The 22439-nt window shown below is 42.4% G+C and overlaps 1 protein-coding gene across 2 annotated transcripts in view; it reads left to right on the top strand.

The window, feature by feature from the left end:
• The window catches only part of LOC121876865 (proline-rich receptor-like protein kinase PERK2), a 45509-nt gene that overhangs the window by 8768 nt on the left and 14302 nt on the right, over positions 1 to 22439 (top strand). The window contains exon 1 of one of the 2 annotated variants that reach the window (XM_042382365.1): positions 16026 to 16337. The exons of the other annotated variant lie outside the window; for it this stretch is intronic. The gene's annotated coding sequence lies outside the window, so the exon portion shown is untranslated. Of the gene's footprint in view, positions 1 to 16025; positions 16338 to 22439 lie in introns of those variants that run through there. 2 annotated transcript variants of the gene reach the window in all.

The following is a 22439-nucleotide window of genomic DNA, read 5'->3' as shown; positions in this document are numbered from 1 at the left end:
ATTACGCAGTGTATCATTGATGAACACTGATAGGCTACACACTCCCGGGGTCATAGCACGGTACTGGTTCTGGCCTGTGTATGTGTGTAATAATAATAATAATTAACGGTTTATTAATAGAGTTGCAGCCGGTGGCTGAAAATATACACTTACATTTGATTTAGACATAATGATATAATATGCATTGAATACATTTACAGGGCTGTACAGTACATAAATCAGGAGTTGTTTATTATTTTAACAATAGATCGGATGGTGCTGTTCTTATATCTATCGGTGCGGGCTCTTATGGGCTGAATTTTGTTGTAGTGGCGGACTGTGCGAGTTGGGTGGGGGGCTGCCGGTGGCAGGAGGTGGCGATGACGAGGGTGGTGCAGTAGTCCACTGCCAAACCTTTCCAGTGTTTGGTGGTGGAGGTCACTGAGGGATGGCATTTCCAGGGTGGAGAGAGCGTTGGTGTAGCCAGAGTATTCTGCGCCGAGCATGATTCTGCAGGCTCTTTGCTGTACCTTCTCTAGCTGACGTTGTTGGGTGGAGTTGAGAGAAGACGACCAGGCTGGTGACGCATATGTAAGTTTGGGTGTGTGTGTGTGTGTTTATACAGTAGGAGATTATAGTGTTTATGGCCATATGGGTATAATGAATGCCATGAAACACACACACACACACACACACACACACACACACACACACACACACACACACACACACACACACACACATACACACACACACACACACACACACACACCATCTACACCATCCTCGACACCGGCTCCTACTACCACCTGAGATCCCTAGCCCGAGAATTGCTGTTCGACACCACAACCGCATCCAGCCCATACGTACACGAACTGATCGCTATAAGAACAGCCCAGTCCCAACCACTGTAAAAATTATCAATAACTCGTAATAAACCAGTGTATTCACTCCCAGTAAATACTACTTCTTGCACTGTCACTATGTTGAAATGCACTGTAGTTTGAGCTTTTCCCCATCTAGTTATTATATATCTTATTTGTATCACTTATGTTACTTGTATATTATTTGTAATTCGAAACCCATTCCCCAAATATGTAACTGTATATTTTCAGCCTTCTGGCTGCCAAGCTCTTTCAATAAACCGTTAATTATTATTATTATTATTTTTTTTTTTTACGCTGTTAAGTACAGTGTTACATCTTCATTTTGATAAATAACCTTCTTATGAACCTTCATGCATCTTGTCTCTGTCCCATCAACACTTGTAGTCAACTGACATGTTCACTGATTTTCTGACTGAGTCGTGTGTCTCGTCTGCTCTAGTTCTCGTTCAGTAAAACTTTCGAGAAACATTATGTGGTAAAAGGAATTATAGTAAGTATTTCTTGAAACGGCTTCCATCAATCATGAACCTAATATTGACACGATGAGTTTCTTAGTTATTTCGGTTACCCTCGTTCCTTGACCTAATGAACAATCCTTGTTAGTGAGTGAGTGAAGGATTTGGTAGGTGGCGGGTGGCAGTAGCCCGAATCTACTGAAGGTGCAATACATCACAACATGGATCTGGTTTGGGAAAAATAAAAAAAAATATAATAAGCAGGGATTTTCCCCAGTAAGCCTACAAGCATATTCACAGACGGCTTGAGTCCAAATATGTGGATGGTGTTGGGTACGTACGCGGCAATGACGAAACTCAAGGATGGGTGGCCTCTCTGGTCATCATAGACCTCAACTCCTGCGAACGCAATCATCAAGGAAATAGCAACTTAAAGATTTGTAATATTGATTAACTTCCGTAGTAGACCACTTGACTTCCTGGCGTCATCACACCCGCTGGTGAGGCAGACAAAAGACTTGCTGACATTGATATTGGTGTTCCTGTCCAGGTGGGCACACCTGACCAGAGGGATGGGGAAACCGGTGCTCATCCTTCTGATATTTGTCCTCCCTTCGTCCAGAGTCTCGTAAGAATATTCCCTGCGGCAGAACAACACAACACAAACAGCTGGGAAAGACCTGCTACTCTGGGTCAAAGAGTGAGTCCACTGCCCACTGGTCGACGAGTCAGAGATACTGTACACACGAAAGTGTAGTGTAGTGATTTAAGAAGTAAGTGTTATATCTATATCATCAGTTACCGCAGTAGTTATATACCTAAACGATGGCAGTGCAGTAAATAAAGACAACTTATATTAACAACACTGAAATTAGATATAGTAAAACTTTACAACACCTCTAGGATGATATACCTGGAGATGGAGGTAAATGTACTCCTTTATAACTGATGGTGATGGTGGCAGTATTAACATAAGATGAATGGCTTGGCTGGCAGCTTTCCGGTTTACCCACCACTGTACAACATTTTTGTCAATGAACACAGGAACCGTCCGCCTCACCTCCCTCGCCATTGTCTCACTCCGGAAACTCCAATACGCTTATGAAACATTTTTCTTAACATAGCAGCTACGCAGCATGATTTCCCCTGGAACATTACAAAGAAACAAGAGACGAGCAATGTTGTGGCCGTGCCTCAGGCGGCGGCGGCGGTGGTGATGATGGTCCAGAAACTACATGGTGGCTCCCAGCCTAAGTGTAGTGTTGACGGCCACGAGGTAAAGCAAGGGTAAACTACAGGGCCACTACGTCCAGCGTTTAGTTACATTTGAGTAATGATATGAATGAATAGACTTAAACGGATTCTTAAGTGTTAACCATTTTTTAAAATCAACCTGGATAGTCGAGTTGGTAACGCCTAGAGTGTTGTTTTATGCCATGACTGACACTCCCGCCATGCAGTGTTTACACACACACACCGCCCAATTACACCACCAAATTTTGCTGAACAATTAAAATAAATAATCTTGATACAGCCGCTGACAAATTTAAAAGGAAATTTTCAAAATATTTCCAAAGAGAACTCGTCAGTAAAGTGACCTGAGGCGGTGCATGGCTGCCTGTAAGTGGATGCTGTATACAGGCTGTGAAATACTGAGAGATACAGCAGCAGCAGACCTTCAGTAAAGTGGTACATGATATTACACTACAGTATTTCCCAAGTAAACTGAGCCTTAAATATGATAATAAATGAAATAAATGGTCATTGAGTGTTCACAGAATATGTTATGATGTAAACTGCATCCCAGATTCAACTTCTGCCTTTTTCCTTCAGAAGAGATGGTTGTGTTGTGTTGTACTTGTTGCGTTAATCTCTGGTCAGATGCTACCAGGACCTGACACATTCTTTATACACAATAATATATTCTCGCATAACCACACCTGATAGTTAACCTGTTCCCTGAAAACTGAAAATATGCATAGTGTAAAATTCCCCACACCAATGGATCGTGTGTGTGTGTGTGTGTGTGTGTGTGTGTGTGTGTGTGTGTGTGTGTGTGTGTGTGTGTGTGTGTGTGTGTGTGTGTGTGAAGATACAATACAGAAAGCAGATTTCAGAATTTCATATTAGCCCCATGTAGCGCTTCCTCCTGCACATCCTGTAGAAGGTGAAGCTTACAACACCCAGCAGGGAAGCAGCAGCGCAGTTCATGCTTGCCTTCTTAGACTTGAATGGTGGGTGGGCGAGATAGCATGGAGGAGCCATTGGTTTTGTTAGCAAATTACGTGATGAAGTAAAATTAAGATAAAATTAGCATCTAAATGTCAAAGTTCAAGGTCACAGCTTGTAAAGAAACACCACCCGACATGATTGAGCTCCTTCAAGCGTTCATGGTCTTGTTGTCATTAAATATAATAGGATATTCCTACTGAGTTAAGATTGGTGATTAAGAGACTTGTAATGCCGAGACACCTGATTGACCAACACTGAACCTTGAAGCACAGGAAAAGACTCGGTATAATCCAGTCATTGATGTATAGATGAAGCAATAGAGAACAAAAATATTAAACCCAGAAAAAACGTAAGAATTAGGTAGATAACAAGAGGTAACACTAACATGAGAAACCTTAGTGTCACATCTTGTTATGAGTGTTGGTAACATCTCCCTAAAGCTGTCGAGAACATAATTAACGTTTTGAATAACAATAGAGAGAATAACTAAGATACACAGTGTTGGTTGTCGGAGAGGTTGTGGTGATAGTGTGGGTGTTAAGAATATTCAGTGGCTGTATAGGTGCTGGGAGAAAGAGCTGTGAGTCGACGTTTGCGAGGAAAAAGGTGAATGACTCTTGTAAGGAATAATACGATATAAAGTTACGTCAGGTGTGTCGTTTACCTGTGTTCCTGTCTGTAGTCAAGCAGAGAAGGTGTAAGAGTGTTTCTCCTAATGATAGCAGAGAAAACACTACAGTAAGTTGACAACAACAACTACTAATACTACTACTCCCTCCATTTCTTCAACTTTTTTACCGTATATTCTCTTGTTCCACCACCTTCTCTCGCCAGGAGTCACCCCCGCCCCACCCTTCCTCCCACTCTTGTTAGCCTTGACTTGTGAACCTGGTGTACCTGCTATTACAGGTTATATCCACTCACCTTGCCTCTCCTCAGGGCTACCTCCACCCTGCCCACACTAGGGGGTACACCCACTCTTCCCACGCTAGGTAGTGCCCCAATCTGGCCATACCCAGGTCCCCATAAAAATATTAACTCGAAATGCCACAAACTTCTCCCTACAGTAAGACAGACATAAGCTCGCCTGGCTGACCAAGGGATGAGGATCAAGTAGTTGCGGATTCCTTCACACACGGACCCTGAGAGCACGACATAGTTGAGGCCTAACATAAATTTACGTCTAATAAAGAAACTGTTGAGTGTCATCCTGGACGGTCAAACAGAACCTAACAATAAGATCACAGGACCGCTGGATGTTGTCATGGCTTGTTGACCGGACAACTCGTCAACTGCACTAGCTAACAATTACCCTGGACTCGATCCACAAATCGATTAGCATCCAAGCCACCAATTTCTGCTGGGTAGACAGAGGCAAATGACGTAAACAAACTTGCTTAGAGTTTCACTGGCCGATGTGAAGCTTCTCGCACACACACAGTACAGAACATTCTCCAGAATAAAGAGCCTCTGTGAACCTCTGCTCTGTAATGGCAAATGACAAATGAAATTCAATACCAGGAAGTGCAGCATACTTAATATTGGAAGAACAAATACTGTAAACGTATACAGCCTTAACAACATCGAACTAGAGAATTCGACTTGTGAAAGAGACCTAGGGGTACTCATAAGCCCGGACCTTCGGCCTAGAAAACAGTGCGCTAATGTTCGAAATAAGGCAAACAGAGTATTAGGTTTTATATATAGAAGTGTAAGTAATAAGAGTGCGGAGGTCATATTGCAATTATATCTTGCGCTAGTCAGGCCGCACCTCGACTATGCTGTTCAGTTCCGGTGCCCTTATTATAGAATTGATATCAACTCACTGGAGTCGGTGCAGCGAAGAATGACGAAAATGATTCAGGGACTTAGAAACCTTCCCTATCAACCTATCAAGATAGATCAAAGAAACTAAACTTGCATTCCCTAGAATGACGAAGAGTGCGGGGAGATATGATAGAAGTATTTAAGTGGGTGAAAGGAATCAATAAAGGAGATATAGAGAAAGTTCTTTTAATATCCGAGCAGGATAGGACTCGTAGCAACGGATTTAAGTTAGATAAGTTTGGGTTTAGGAGGGAGATAGGAAGAAACTGGTTCACAACTTTGTAGTAAGTGCTGGAACGCTGGAAAGTTTTAAAGGGAGGCTAGATAGATTCATGAATGATGGAAAGTGGTTGTAATTCCCGATAGGAGCTGCCATGCACAGGCCAACCGGCCTATTGCAGAGTCTTTATTTTCTCATGTTCTTATATAGTGCGAGACAAATTTAAAATGACCCGCCCAATACCCACAGGTACCCCCATCAAGGGCGCCCCCACCCTGCCCCCCTCTAGGAGTGTCCCCACTTTGCCCACACAGCAGAAAAACACTGCCCGTGAAGGTGTGTGTGTGTAAGATTTATCTGGCAACACGTAGCCTCCCTGCCCCGGGTGAGACAGTTCAAAAGGTCTTTACCATGACACGGTGGGTGGCGCCAGCAGGAGCAGTACAGCGTTGTGTCCGTCACTTATCTGAATATAATACAAACGTTACAGTGTGGTGGTGGAATGGTGGAGGAGGAGTGGTGGAGGTGGGGGAGGGAGTGATGGAGGTGGGGGATGGTGGAGGAGGAAGGAGAGGGTGGAGGAGGAAGGAGAGGATGGAGGAGGGTGGAGGAGGAAGGAGAGGGTGGAGGAGGAAGGAGAGGATGGAGGAGGGTGGAGGAGGAAGGAGAGGGTGGAGGAGGAAGGAGAGGGTGGAGGAGGAAGGAGAGGGTGGAGGAGAACGGAGAGGGTGGAGGAGGAGTGGTGGAGGTGGGGAAGGGTGGAGAAGAAAGGAGAGGATGGAGGAGGAGTGAGGGAGGTGGAGGAGGAAGGAGGGAGAGGGTGGATGAGGAGTGGAGGATGGAGGAGGGGAGGGTGTGAGGGTCCCGACCTGAACTTGTCTTCCGTGTTTCTGTGGCCGCCATCACACATCCACACATACGCACACTTTCTACACACTTTCTCCCCCATACACACACACACACACACACACACACACACACACACGTGAAAGCAAAAGTGTGTGTGTGTGTGTGTGTGTGTGTGTCCTCCTTCCCTGTCTCTCTTACTCACATCTTCCTACTCCTGCTCTTCTCTTCCTCTTTAAAAAACTTGTTCCTCGTCCGGCCCTGCTTCCTTGTACTGTGTGTGTGTGTGTGTGTGTGTGTGTGTGTGTGTGTGTGTGTGTGTCCTCCTTCCCTGTCTCTCTTACTCACATCTTCCTACTCCTGCTCTTCTCTTCCTCTTTAAAAAACTTGTTCCTCGTCCGGCCCTGCTTCCTTATACTGTGTGTGTGTGTGTGTGTGTGTGGTGTGTGTGTGTGTGTGTGTGTGTGTGTGTGTGTGTGTCCTCCTTCCCTGTCTCTCTTACTCACATCTTCCTACTCCTGCTCTTCTCTTCCTCTTTAAAAACTTGTTCCTCGTCCGGCCCTGCTTCCTTGTACTGTGTGTGTGTGTGTGTGTGTGTGTGTGTGTAATAATAATAATTAACGGTTTATTGACAAAGTTCTGCAGCCCGAAGGCTGAAAATATACAGTAGACAAAAATGAAATATTACATCCAAAGACATGGGGTAGGTGGGTCGTTTAACAAATGCTTTCATTACTGAAAGGAGAAGGAACATGAATTGAACAAAGAAATTATTATAGTTTACAGCTGATGGTCCGGACTGATCTCTTGCCATACTGTGTGAGGTCATATGGGCCTCGTGGTTCAGTAACTCGTCCTCGGGTGTTGATATGAAGGACCTCACGGGGTCATGGAGACACCGTGTGTGTGTGCGTGTGTGTGTGTTGTGGCCCAAATTCTCTAGACACTTAGCAACATGTGGTATCTACTTGAATGTTTATAACTAGGAAAAAATTACATTACATTATTATGAAAAAAAATCAACGTAAATAATTCTTAGGCATTGCAGCTCAGTCTTGTAAGTGGTCGTTCATAACATTAAGTTTATCAATCTTATAAACAAACCAATTATGTCAACAGAAAATCAAATACAGTAATAAAGGTCGATTATATTAAGATATACTTGGCAGTGTCTTGTGGGAGTTGCGAGGAGAGAGCCTTCAAAACTGTACTGTACGTTGAACTAGTGTATATTGTGGTGTTAGAACTAGTGTATACTGTGGTGTTAGAACTAGTGTATATTGTGGTGTTAGAACTAGTGTATATTGTGGTGTTAGAACTAGTGTATATTGTGGTGTTAGAACTAGTGTATATTGTGGTGTTAGAACTAGTGTATACTGTGGTGAAACTATGGGCAAGTTTCTTTACGCCATTTGCCTCTGTCTACCCGACAGTACTATTATTGGGAACCTGGATGATTTGCGGATCGTGTTCTGGGATTATGGTTAGCCAGTGCAGTTGGCAAGTTGTCCGGTCTTCTCGGACTGTTCTTTGACACTGGGTCATGCCGCTTGTCAACTTAGGGTGTGGCTGTTGTGTTGGTGAAACCTTCTACACCTTAAACAAACTCACGTCTAAGTGGCCCTTGGGCCGGCCATCCTCGTTACACGAAGGACAACCATTATTATACTGTGGTGTTAGAACTAGTATAGACTGTGGTGGTGAACACGATATTTAGTCAACATGAGACAGAGTTCAAATTCACAATAATCTTAAAGTTACGTTGAGAGAGAGGCGTCGAGGGGGTTTGGAGTTGATGCAGTGACTATAATAATCCGTGATCTTTGAGGCTGGTCAAGGTCAGGCTGTGCCCCAAACCTCCCCCCTCCCCCCCCCCGGCAGGTAACGCGGAGGAAGATCGACGGCCGCTCTGCTTCCCAACGGCCGCTCTGCTTCCCAACGGCCGCTCTGCTTCCCAACGGCCGCTCTGCTTCCCAACGGCCGCTCTGCTTCCCAAACGCCAGTACTGTATCTCTATTAAATCACATTTTCTTGGTAGATTTTTGACATAGTGTTTCTTGCCATTACTTAGTCACTTTGGCCTCGAGATCATCAGCAGTTAGAACAAATTCATGTTATTTATCTGGATGAATCACCTCAAGATGAGCCCATCATTTACAGTATTTCACCTAATGATTAAACACCCTAACGCTACCTGGGAGATTAGGTTAAGTGAGTAAAGGTTAGGTTAGGTTAGGTTAGAATTGATTAAGCTAGGTTAGGTTGTTAGGTTAGGTTATATTACATTAGATTAGGTTGGGTTCGATTAGTCTATGTTAGGTTATGTTAATTAGATTAGGTTTGATTAGGTTAGGTTATTAGGTTAGGTTAGATTAAACTATGTTAGGTTAGATTAGATTAGGTTTGGTTAAGTTCGATTAGATTACGTTGTTAGGTTAGGTTACGTTACGTTAAATTAGGTTGGTGTTAGGGTGGTTAATGTTAAGGTGAAATAAGTTGGGGGTTATTGTGTTACCATATACCTGTACCTCCATTCTCTCAGTCTAATGGTACGGTACTATCAACTGTTGTCTCTGCGAAATAAATATAATTAAAATAAATTCCGAATATTTAAGCTTATTTTTCTTCCAAGATGTTTAAGTTCCATCAAAATTAACCAAAAACGGACCTTTACAATTAACAAATAAGCGAAATATTTTGTTCGTGGCGTGGGAAGTGTTGTGGGGACGCTGGCAGCACTGACCTTGTGGCCAGACAGTGTTACCAACGACACCACCGCCACCACACACAATAATGGGATACTCGTGGTGTTTTACCCATTTTTAACTGCAAGTTGTAGTCTACAACACACACACACACACACACACACACACACACATTGTACACACATATGTGCACACATATGTACAAACACAAACACACACAAGGACACACACACACACACACACACACACAGGAGGACACTGATAAATATTGAATGTCGAACGTAGTGACTTAATGACGTCACACTTTCCACGAGTATCACTGTACAGTACTTCCGGGAGGCCGTGGCTGAGGGTACAGTCTGGTGAAATAAGGTAGGGAGGGAAAGGAGGGGTAGGGAGGGCTATCAACAGAAAACTAATCTATTGTATAAATGACTAACAGACTCTTGCCGCGACCTTCGACAGAGTCCCCCACGAAAGACTAATAAGAAAGGTAGAAGCACATGGCATTAAAGGTAATATTCTAAAATGGATTAGGGCGTGGTTACAAGACAGGAAACAGCGAGTGAGCATTAACGGCACTAAATCCCATTGGAGCAACGTCACTAGTGGAGTTCCCCAGGGCTCAGTACTTGGACCATTATTATTTATTATATACATAAACGACATAGATATCGGCATAGACAGCAACATAAGTAAATTTGCTGATGACACTAAAATAGGACATGTAATTAAATCTGACGAGGACTCGGCAAAACTACAAGAAGATCTAAACAAATTTTTCGAATGGTCTGAAATATGGCAGATGAAATTCAATGTGGACAAATGTAAAGTACTCAGTATAGGAGACGTAAACAGGGAAACCAGTTACCAGATGAACAACGATGCCATTGAGAAATCCGACTGAGAGAGAGATTTAGGAGTAATGATAAGTCCGAATTTTAAGCCAAGTAGACAATGCGTTTTTGCTCGTAATAAGGCTAATAAAGTACTTGGGTTCATACAAAGGAGTGTTAGTTACAAGACTAGCGAGGTCATCCTAAAACTGTATCTTGCTCTTATGAGACCACACCTGGATTACGCAGTGCAGTTCTGGTCACCGTATTACAGAATGGATATAGAATCCTTGGAAAGAATTCAGAGGAGAATGACAAGACTAATCCCGTGCATTAGGAACCTTTAGTATAGAGACAGGTTAAAGCATCTTAATTTGCACTCCCTCGAGAGACGTAGAGCGAGGGGCGACATGATAGAGGTGTGTAAATGGAAGTCAGGGCTAAACAAAGGGGACATTACAAAGGTACTCAAACTATCCAACCAGGAGCGAACTAGTAACAATGGTTTTAAATTAGACAAATTTAGATTTAGGGGTGAAATTGGTAAACACTGGTTTGGAAACAGAGTAGTGGGTGATTGGAACAAGTTACCAAATATCATCATTAACTCGAATAGGCTGGATAGCTTCAAACATAGGTTGGATGCTTATATGAGCAATAGGGGTTGGGTGTAAATGGGACTGCCCAGTATGGGCCAATAGGCCCGCTGCAGTTTCCTCCATTCTTTTGTTCTTATGTTCTTATGTGTGGAAGGGCATAATGATAATGCGTCAGGTGGAGTGAACATGCTTATGTTTTGGGTTGTTCATGTGCTAGGTTGGTGGTGGACGTGTGTGGTGGCTCCAACAACCACCATATATCTTCAACGGTATACTATATACAGGTGGGACGGTGAGTGCTGTGCATTATCTTTACAGGGGTTTAGGTCAAGTATGTCCTCAGCAAAATCCAGAGCGGAAATAACTACAACATTGATGGTGAAGGTGTTCAGGAAGTCGGGAGACAAGAGTCAATTATTTTATTCTCTGATCTCCGCACTACATCACAACCCTGGGTGTCTTTTTCCTCGGCCACCAAAAACTGAAGCTTCACGAATCTACACAGGTTACAAAGAAAACTGTTTAGTCCAAGAGCTGGGGGTGTTAATCACCCGTCTGAGACCAAAAGGTTTGATACAGCCTGACCAAAACCCTATGGCAAAGGGTTAAAAAAAATTACATACCAGTCTGAGAGCTATATTTTCTATGTTTACAGGAATAACTTGTCAAGATTAACCATTTCCGTATATTTTTATCATTCTATATAATTAATATTGAAATATAATTCAGTGGTCAGTACTATAACTGAGTGATGAGGTTTTGTCAGTAATGCTGTTCTTTATTTCTATAAGATACCACTATGAAGCTGTTAGTGATGAAAATCTGAATTGCATTTCAACTGGCTGTGCAGTTTCAGAAAAAGTGAATGGAGAGTTTATACAGTGTATTGATCTTGGCCAGGAGTGGTGTGATGAGTTCGTAACATGCTGTTTTAATGATGCTGGTAGATTTGAAAAACCATTACCACGGCGTAGAGTGAAGAACTTTGCAACAGAGGAAGTAAAGGTCAAGTTAACTGAGAAATATATGAAGTTACAAGCAATAAGAGACCTATTTGGAAGGTTATTATACCTAGCCACAAAAAATGATATTGATCTTTCTAGTTTTGAATTACCCCATCACCCCTGTGCCTGCATCTGGCACATCTTAATGGATTAATCAATAAACCGGGAAAGTCTGTACAGTACTCCTAAAGAAACTTGAAACGAAAATAAACAGTCAGCCACCTTCCACAGTTGATGCTTGTGTCATTAATGCCCGTTGTGGGTAGTTTGACCTGTGCCCGGGTGGGCTAATTCCCGTAAAAAAAAATATATATATATATATATATTTATCATCACATCTTTCTCGGATCTCCCTGCTACTTATGGCGAGGTGGCTGAAGTTCTGCTGTCAAAGTTGTGTGCTCATGCCAGACGTGTGGACTTTGTGTGTGATACTTGTACAAGTCCATCAATCAAAGACACTGAACGACACATGCGTGGTGCAACTGAGGTCAACATTGTTATTGCTGGCCCTGAACAGAAACGACCCAAAAAAAACAGTTAAAACACTGTCATCCGGTCTATTCAAGACATCGCTCTTCAAATTCCTTGCAACTGAATGGGAAAAGGACACCTACAAAGAAATGTTAGACGGTCATGGAATATATCTAGCACTAAAAGAAGAATGTTATAAACTTGACGTAGAAAGAGGATCGGTGTTTCGGCAGATTGTACCGGAACTTGGCTGTGAGGAAGCAGACACACGAGTTGTTTTGCATGTGAACCATATCAAGGAAACCATGACAGATGCCCAGGTTAGTGTTAGAGTAAATGACAGATCTATTCGTGATCCTTCTTTAGTATGCTGCAAAGGGTACTGGTACTACCAAAGTTTGGATGAACCTTGGATTTAGCAGCAACAACTCTCGTAGATATATAGATGCTACTGCCCTTGCGGTACACTTTATATACAAAATATTAATATAAACCTAATAAAATATACATAATTCAGATATGTTTCACTTATTCCTGTGTGTTTGTTTTAGTCACCAAAGATCAATCATAAAGTGACCACTACAGCGTCTCTCTCGATTACAGTGGTATTACCGGCTGGTGTTATCAGATAGGTGTTCTCTGTGCCGTGTGTCCAAGGTCTTGTCGTTACTGCCTGGGGCATGCCCTTAAGATGCTGGCCCCTGGTACTCTCCGCTCACACGGTAGCAACATAAGGGACGACTGCACTTAACACTGACCGTCATGGATACACTGTTGTCATACGTCAGCTAATATAAAAATAACGTGAAATATTAAGTACAGTAGTTTTGACCTAAGAATGTAAACTTAATTAGCTTTCGCGCGCGCGTGTGTGTGTGCGTGTGGGTTACGCTACACAACAAAACATTAGTCATTATTATCACAGAAAGACATGACTAATATAACAGTTAACTGGCGTCGTTATCTTAACTGGTCAGACGGCTGGCACGAAAGTGATGAAGTATTTCCGGGTGTGGTCAACAGTATCCGTAACTCGGATGTCACTAAGCCTGCTGCCCACCTCACTAGGAAAAAATAGTTACCTCACTCTAATTGGGTTTTACGCTCGTGAAATACTCACAATATAGGCTATGCTGTTCAGCGCGGTCCCTCGTGACGGGGGTACCGTGTAGGAATGTAAGCGACCCTGCTCATGTTTCATTTATTTCTTAAAGATTCAGAAAGGCTGTCATGATATTAACAAGTTAGTTCTCATAATTATTTCGTTAAAAGTGTCACACTAATGCTTACAATATGACACATCAATAATATAATCTGTTCAGATACATTTCTCCGTCTTCAAGAAATTAGCAATGAATTTTACGCCTTGGCTTTTTCATATAAAACAGACACAATACTTCCAAAAATAACATGTTACCTTAAATATTCGTGTTCAGAAAAAAAACAATCTATACTAGGAAGCATTTATCCTCCCCAGGGCCGGATTCAGGAGTGGGCAAAGTGGGCAGCTGCCCAGGGGCCTCCACAATCTGGGGGCCTCCACATATTACAATATTTTATTTATTTGTTTATTCATTTGGATTATTTTTATTTTTATTCTTTAAAATTCATGTTTATCTATTCCATCACGTAAAACTATGTTAAGCAAGAAGCGTGATAGAAATTAGGCTAGCTACTCCTTGAAATTCATGAATACCTGGTTTTCCAATGAACAGTATATTTTTAATGAATGCTATTGTTTGTGTTGCTAATAATATATTTAGAATTCCACAAACATATATTGATTAAAAATGAACTACATGGAATAACGAAATTGAGATTAAAAAAAACTGATAAAATATTTTTTTCATTATCACTTCCATTACGAATGCCATAAGGGCGCTGTGTTCTAATTTCCTCAATATAACTGCATATGGCTACAAAATTCTCCAAAGAAGTGTTCAAATTTCAAAATTTTCCCGGGGGGCTTACAGCACCCCCTGGAACTCCCAGATGTTTAGGCTCGCTTCACTCGCCACCCCACCTTCTTGGGTAGTTATAATGAGGGGGGGCCTCCACAAAGAGGCTGCCCATGGGCCTCCACAGGTCTAAATCTGGCACTGATCCTCCCTCTGATTACAGTACAAGGATGAAAAAAACAAATACCTCGGGCGTCCCCAACCGCACTATTACTTACCATATACCAAGAACTATATACAGAAAAGTTTAATTACACTTTGATAATTATACAGTGCCAGGTAATCAAGGAAGCTCAATTTGTGCCCATCATCATGTGAGAACTAATTATTTGTTAAGTGTTCAGACCTTCTTGAGTGCAAACATCGGTTCCTGAATACTTCACCTCATCTACGACGACTATGGACCAAGTACTGCACCCCCGAGTATATCTTGATCTGCCTCTAACTGCTCCCTTCCTTGTCACCTGAAGGAATATAACCCGTATGTTTGATCCTGAGCTACTATATTTAAAGAGTGTAAGGCAGACCAAACCTTCAGTAGTAAGGAAGGATGGGAGGAACATGATGCTTACCGTCACTTCTTACAACAAGGTATTTCACATTTGTGTGTGACGACTTCAGGGTCAGTCACAGGGCAATGTATATCAATGCATCATGGAGCAGTATACTGTACATTGTACAAGGTGTAACAACAGTTGGGATATACAACACAACATCGACTGTACAGACAGCTGCGCCATTTACCGGGTATACTACGTGCAATAGATGCCAACTGGCTGCCGCCAGTGTACTCCAGTAATGTCCAGTGTTCATTTTTATGGTGTTCGATGTGTGAATATTTTCTGATCATCGTAAAACAAAATAAATTTCCCATATTTACTGAAATATATTTCACGAACTTTATAACTTGGAAGATGACAACCTATATATCCTCCCAAATACACAAACACACACACACACACACACAGTGCTTAAGTCAGTGAAAAACAATTCGGCAGTTGAGTCTGAGCCAAGCTAACCTTCACACAGTGAGGTCCCAGGTACCCAGTGATAATTCCCCTGAGACTCCACGATAGAGAGGCCTGGGACCACACCTCACCCACTTGAGTGAGGGAATTCCTGTGACAACGGACCACGTGGTGTCCCCATTATGCACGACACCGCATAGTGAATGAGTTGCTACAGCATCATGTGAAGTTCCTCATAACACCTGCGAGGGAATTACTACACCACGTGATGCCCCTTATAACACCATCCGTGAGGGAATTACTACGCCATGTGATGCCCCTTATAACACCATCTGTGAGGGAATTACTACACCACATCAGGCCCCTCATAACACCATCTGTGAGGGCATTACTACACCACATCAGGCCCCTCATAACACCATCTGTGAGGGAAGTACTACACCACATCAGGCCCCTCATAACACCATCTGTGAGGGAATTACTACACCACATCAGGCCCCTCATAACACCATCTGTGAGGGAAGTACTACACCACATCAGGCCCCTCATAACACCATCTGTGAGGGAATTACTACATCATCAGGCCCCTCATATACCATCTGTGAGGGAACTACGACATCATCAGGCCCTTCGTAACACCATCTGTGAGGGAATTACTACACCACGTCAGGCCCCTCATAACACCACCTGTGAGGGAACTAGTACTCCACGTGATGCCCCTCATAACGCCATCTGTGAGGGAATTACTACACTATGTGTCTGCTGTTCAGCACCTCAGCTCACATGATCTACGTGTGTAAACATTAATCTGTATGTTCACTGTAATAAGTCATTTATGTCCAATTTATATTTTCAGCCTTCGGGCTGCAAACTTTTTCAATAAACCGTTTATTATTATTATTATTATTATTATTATTATTATTATTATTATTATTATTATTATTACACACACACACTTAGCTTACTTATGGCAGTCCATCAAAGTCGATGACGACGTTGCTCCAGATGAGATGATTGATGAGTTGTGTTCTTCCCCTGATGCCACCATAGATGACCAAGGAGTCCAACCCTGGAGGCGCAGATCTTGCTGCAGTTGATCATTGAGAGGAATTATGCCTTGAGCCATCTGATGTCGTTAGGCTCGTTTAGTAGTGATGATGGGACCCCGCCCGTACTGTAGCACCCCTTTGTGCCAGCATCTCCCTGCTCTTCCTCACACCAGTGTTGCAGCTCCTCCTCCAGCTGTTGCTGTTTCTCGAGACTCATTGTTGCTGCTCCAGTTGTTCATCTTTACCTGGTCACCCATACTCGAGGGCGGGTTTACACAGTGCAGCGGCCAGTGAAGAGGTATGTATAAAGAGATGAACAGTGTGCAGGTGTTGGTAACAGAGGATCAACTTACACGCAAGTGTTGGAAGGTATGAAGGTGGCAAATGTACAAGGTGTTTACAAAAAAATATCTTTATCTGTATGTCGACAGGCCCTTGAGTAACATAAGAACATAAGAACATAAGAAAATAAGGAGTCTGCAATAGGCCGGTTGGCCTGTGCATGGCAGCTCCTGTCGAGAGTTACTACCACTCTCTATCATCCATGAATCTATCTAGCCTCCTTTTGAAACTTTCCAGAGTTCCCGCACTTACTACAAAGTTGCTAAGCTTGTTCCACTCGTCCACCACCCTATTTGTAAGTATAAGTCACAACACAGATGCAGAGGGTGATGGGGTACACACTAGTGTAACTACTGTAAACGAGGACTATGTACACCCCTGTAGAGTGGCAGATACAACAGGACACAACGCAGGTAGCCTTACATGGTGCTCGCTCTGCTGATTGATTTGATGCTACTCTTGTATGCGGTCTACTGAGCTGGAGTTGGTCTACTGGGATATTTATACACTAGCGTCTATTAATCTAACGTAACCTAACTTAATCTAATATATCTTAACCCAATCTAACTTAACCTAACCGATCTTAATCTAACCTATCTGAACCTAACCTAAGTTAGGTTAGGTTAGGTTAAGTTGTGTTCTGACCTCACTAGGGGAAAGGTCACGGCAGGGTTAGCTCCGGAGGGATAATTATCAGATATGGCCAGTGCTATGTGCGGTCTTGGGTATGAGAGTTTGTTGACCAAACTGGAGTGGTCCATTGAAGAATTGGCGAGGGCCAAGTTAGAAATTGAGAGGGCCACGTTGGAGAACCTGAAATTAAGGAAAGAGCTGGCGAAGTTAAAAGGAGAGGCTGGACGAGTAAAGCCAGTGTCTGACGAAAAATCAAGCGAGTGGAAAATTGTGAGTAGTGGGAAGACAAAGCTGGTGGTGAAGAAGCACACGAAGGATACGACAACAACGACAACAACAGCTAAGTGTACCAACCCGTTCAGTCCCTTGATAGACGAATTGGACGTTAGTACAGTCAGGGGCAGGGATGACAAGGAAGGTATAAAAACTTTAATTGTTGGTGACTCACAGGTAAGGTACATGGACAGGGCCTTTTGTGGTAAAAACAAAAATAGGATGAGGGTGTGTTTGCCAGGAGCTGGGGTGGGGGATATAATTGACAGGATGGACAATATCTTGTCTGGTAATGGGAACAAACCCATTATCTGCCTCAGTGCAGGAGGCAATGATATTGGCCGGTGTAGGAGCGAGGAACTTCTTGATAAGTTCAAGGCAGCCATAGATCGTATTAGGACTAAGGGAGGGATCCCTATCATATGCGGTGTCCTGCCTAGAAGGGGAGTTGGCAGTGAATGGTTGTCAAGGGCAGTTGGTGTCAACGACCGTCTTGACAGATATTGCAAGTCAATATCAGTCACATTCATTGACAACTGGGACAACTTCTATGGCAGAAGGGACCTTTATGCTAGGGATGGGGTGCACCTGTCTAGGGATGGAGTAGCAACCCTGGCTGGGGCTCTAGAGGGGGCAGTTCAAAAGATATCGAAGTCTTTAAACTGCTAAGAGAACATATGGGCACGGGGGTGGAGGAGACTGCAGTGGGAGCGGGTAAACAAGGCGAAAGATTACAGGGAAATAGTGTTAGGAATGATGACAAAACTAAATTAGACAGGGAGTTTAAAACTAAACGCGGTAAGGGGAGGACTCAGAACACAACTAACTTAAATGTATACTACGCGAACAGTAGAAGTATGAGAAACAAAATGGATGATATTAGGGCCTTGGTATGTACCGAAGAAATCGATATAATTGCATTCACTGAAACATGGATCAACCTAGACACACGTGAATTACCAGTCGAATACCAAATTGCGGGTTACAAACTGTTCCATACCGATAGGCAGACCAGGAAAAGGAGGCGGAGTAGCAATCTATGTTAGGGATAATCTGAAGTGTGAAATAAATAAGGAAATAAAACTGAGAGGAATACAGAAACAATTTGATAGAATTAAGCGACGGTCTGGAAAAATTAATCACAGGAGTAATATATAGACCCCTAATCTTGATAGAAGCCAATGAGCGACTTATCTGGGATGAAATGCGCAGGGCTTCCACACACAACAAAGTCTGTATAGTAGGCGACTTTAACCTTGGCCAAATAGATTGGACTGACCTTACGGGTAACTCAGAATCAGAGGATTTTCTCGAGACGATCCAGGACTGTTTCCTAAGTCAACATATAACCGAACCCACACGGGGTAATAATATACTGGATTTAGTTCTTTCGAACAGAGAAAACCTCATTAGCAATGTCGAGGTAGGGAACGAACTTGCAAACAGCGATCACAAAGAAATTCGATTCCAGTTAGATTTTCAGGGCAGACGTAAGGAAAATTCCACTAAAGTACCAGATTTCAGAAGGGCAAACTTTGACAGTTTCAAGAGGCAGCTGAGAGAGGGGGTGTCGCGCTTGGCCGTGAACCTGACAGATGACACCGACCTGATAACGAGATCTGAGATTGCCGAGTTCCACGACAATTTAAATAGTGAGTTACTTAATGCACAAAGGCAGAACATACCATACAAAAAACTCAGATCAGACAACAATGACCCTAAATGGATAAATAATTATTTAAAGAACATCATTGGCCAAAGGAAGGCTATAGGTAGAAGGATAAATCGTGGCGAAATTCACCTCCGGGACTATTATAGGGTATTGGCGTAGTAGGGTTAAAAACCGAGATAAGGAAAGCAAAGAGGAATAATGAGGTAAGGATAGCAAGGGAGGCGAAGACAAACCCCAAAGGATTCTACCAAATGTATCAAACTAAAACACGAGAAAAGATTGGACCAATACGGTCAGATTCCCGCGAAAGCTCACTGATAACGACGGAGAAATGAGCAATAATTTGAATAAATATTTTTCAACAGTTTTCACCACCGAAAATTTAAACATGATACCCGAGGCACCGACTCTATTCAGAGATAGTGAAGAAAGCAAATTAAGTGAGATAGTAGTGACTAGTAACGATGTTAGTAAGCAAATAGACAAACTAAAGCCTAATAAGTCACCTGGTCCCGATGAGATATTTGCCAGAGTATTAAAGGAATGTAAGGAAGAGCTTAGTATGCCCTTAGCAAAGTTGTTTAACATGTCCTTAAAAACAGGTGTAGTACCAGAATCCTGGATAGCGAATGTAATATCGATTTTCAAGAAGGGGGATAGATCACTATCCTCTAACTACCGCCCAATCAGTCTAACATCAATAGTAGGCAAATTCTGGAAGCAATCATTTCAAACTCTATTCGAAATCACCTAGAGAAGCACGGATTGATCAATGATTCCCAGCATGGCTTCACAAGCGGACGTTCTTGCCTAACTAATCTATTAACATTCTTTTCATCAGTTTTCGAATCGGTGGACGAGGGGCACAATTATGATGTGGTATATCTCGACTTTAGCAAAGCCTTCGACAGAGTCCCCCACGAAAGACTAATTAGAAAGGTAGAAGCTCATGGCATCAAAGGTGACATCCTTAAATGGATTAGGGCGTGGTTACAGGACAGGAAACAGCGAGTGAGCATTAACGGCACTAAGTCCCATTGGAGCAACGTCACAAGTGGAGTTCCCCAAGGCTCAGTACTTGGACCATTATTGTTTATTATATACATAAACGACATAGATATCGGCATAGACAGCAACATAAGTAAATTTGCTGATGACACTAAAATAGGACGTGTTATCAAATCTGACGAGGACTCGAAAACTACAGGAAGATCTAAACAAATTTTTCGAATGGTCTGAAAAATGGCAGATGAAATTCAACGTTGGACAAATGTAAAGTACTCAGTATAGATGTAAACAGGGAAACCAGATACCAGATGAACAACGATGCCATAGAGAAATCCGACTGAGAGAGAGATTTAGGAGTAATGATAAGTAGGAACCTTAAGCCAAGTAAACAATGTGTTTTTGCTCGTAACAAGGCTAATAAAGTACTTGGGTTCATACAAAGGAGTGTTAGTTACAAGACTAGCGAGGTCATCCTAAAACTGTATCTTGCTCCTGTGAGACCACACCTGGATTACGCAGTTCAGTTCTGGTCACCATATTACAGAATGGATATAGAATCCTTGGAAAGAATTCAGAGGAGAATGACAAGACTAATCCCGGGCATTAGGAACCTTGAGTATAGAGACAGGTTAAAGCATCTTAATTTGCACTCCCTTGAGAGACGTAGAACGAGGGGCGACCTGATAGAGGTGTATAAGTGGAAGGCAGGGCTAAACAAAGGGGACATTACAAAGGTACTCAAATTATCCAACCAGGAGCGAACTCGTAACAATGGTTTTAAATTAGACAAATTTAGATTTAGGCGTGAAATAGGTAAACACTGGTTTGGAAACAGAGTAGTGGATGAATGGAACAAGTTACCAAATATCATCATTAACTCGAATACGCTGAATTGCTTCAAACATAGGTTGGATGCTCATATGAGCAATAGGGGTTGGGTGTAAACGGGACTGCCCAGTATGGGCCAATAGGCCCGCTGCAGTTTCCTCCATTCTTATGTTCTTATGTTCTTAAGTTAATGGATGCTACAGTGAAAATATCCCGGTAGGCACAACTCCAGCTAAGTAGACCGCATACTATAGTAGCACTGATTATTTATATTGGCTGTGTGTTGTCTCTCCTGGTGACTGTTACTACCTCACACACACACACACACACACACACACACACACACACACACACACACACACACACATAAACTAACTGCATGTTAACTTTGGTCAGACAGATTTAGTGACTATCTACTTCACATTAAACTCTAAGTTTCAGCTCATCACTCTGCTCCAAGATAACTAAACTTGTTCACTACTTCAGTTTCACGATTTCCGATTCATCCTCTGCGTTCTTTGCCATCTCCTCTGATCGGCAGCTTCCAGGTTGTGTGTGTGCGGTACAGTGCGTGCAGGAATTAGACATGTAGAGGCTATTGAACATGTGCTAGTGTTGATCTCAGGGGCTATGAACAGCACAAGACGCCAGGGTGCTGAGCAGTACTGTCTGACACACACACACATCTGTCGTCTTCACCCACCGTGTACTGCTCCCATTTTCCCCAGCTCCTCATACCACTGTTTAAGTCCCCCATAACCGCGTCATTAGTTTGAATATAACTCGAAGCCTTGTAATATTACCATTCTCTACACACCATGACGAATAACGACCGAAATGTTCCCATCTCCTCTCCTTTTTTAATTTCACCATATGTCTCCATCACATTCACAAACAACTTTCCTCAACTCATATATCGTCCTCTGCCATATATAAATTCCTATGACTCTCCTTTAGATTCTTTACACGATGCCAACCCCAGACCACACTCCTGTTTATATTCAATTTCCACCAAACTGTATTTTGTCCTTTTCGTTTTATATCTATATCTTCTTTCTTTTTTAATCAGATGTCTTCCGAATTCTTTCCACTATTCTGAGTCAACATTAAATCTATCCATCTTTATGCATCAACGCACAAAATATCTTTCTACAACAGAAATGTTTGAGTAGTGTGACGCCAGAGATCTAGTGATATACAATTAACTCAGAGAATTGAGATGCAATATCTAAGCCCCTTCTCCCGCCTCTTCTCGTTGTTCAGTCAGCGTCATCTGCTAGCTAACCACTCGTATCACCGCTTTCTCTCACTCTTACTCACCATATCTTACTCTCATGCGAAAAGAATCTCTAACACATGAAACTAAAGACTACTTATTGTAGTAAACTGCTCGGGAAATGCTTATCTAACAAATTCCATCAACGGGATTTTCCGAAAGAGCGTTATATTCCGTGCCGAACATTCTCTTGTTACTAAAATTCTATAACCGTTATCAGGCACCTATTGTGAGTTACGTACGTGATTATTATATATATGGTGAACGCTATTTTTAATGAATACAAATTATGTTAGAAATAGCACAAAAACATCATTCAGTAATGCAAATAATAATCTGAATAATAATGCCAAAAATGCTCCGGGAAT

Source organism: Homarus americanus, unplaced genomic scaffold, assembly GCF_018991925.1.
Source record: "Homarus americanus isolate GMGI-L3 unplaced genomic scaffold, GMGI_Hamer_2.0 scaffold50281, whole genome shotgun sequence".
Taxonomy (NCBI): Eukaryota; Metazoa; Arthropoda; class Malacostraca; order Decapoda; family Nephropidae; genus Homarus; species Homarus americanus.
The sequence above is the reverse complement of the archived record's forward strand: the minus strand, read 5'-3'. Positions and strand labels throughout refer to the sequence as shown.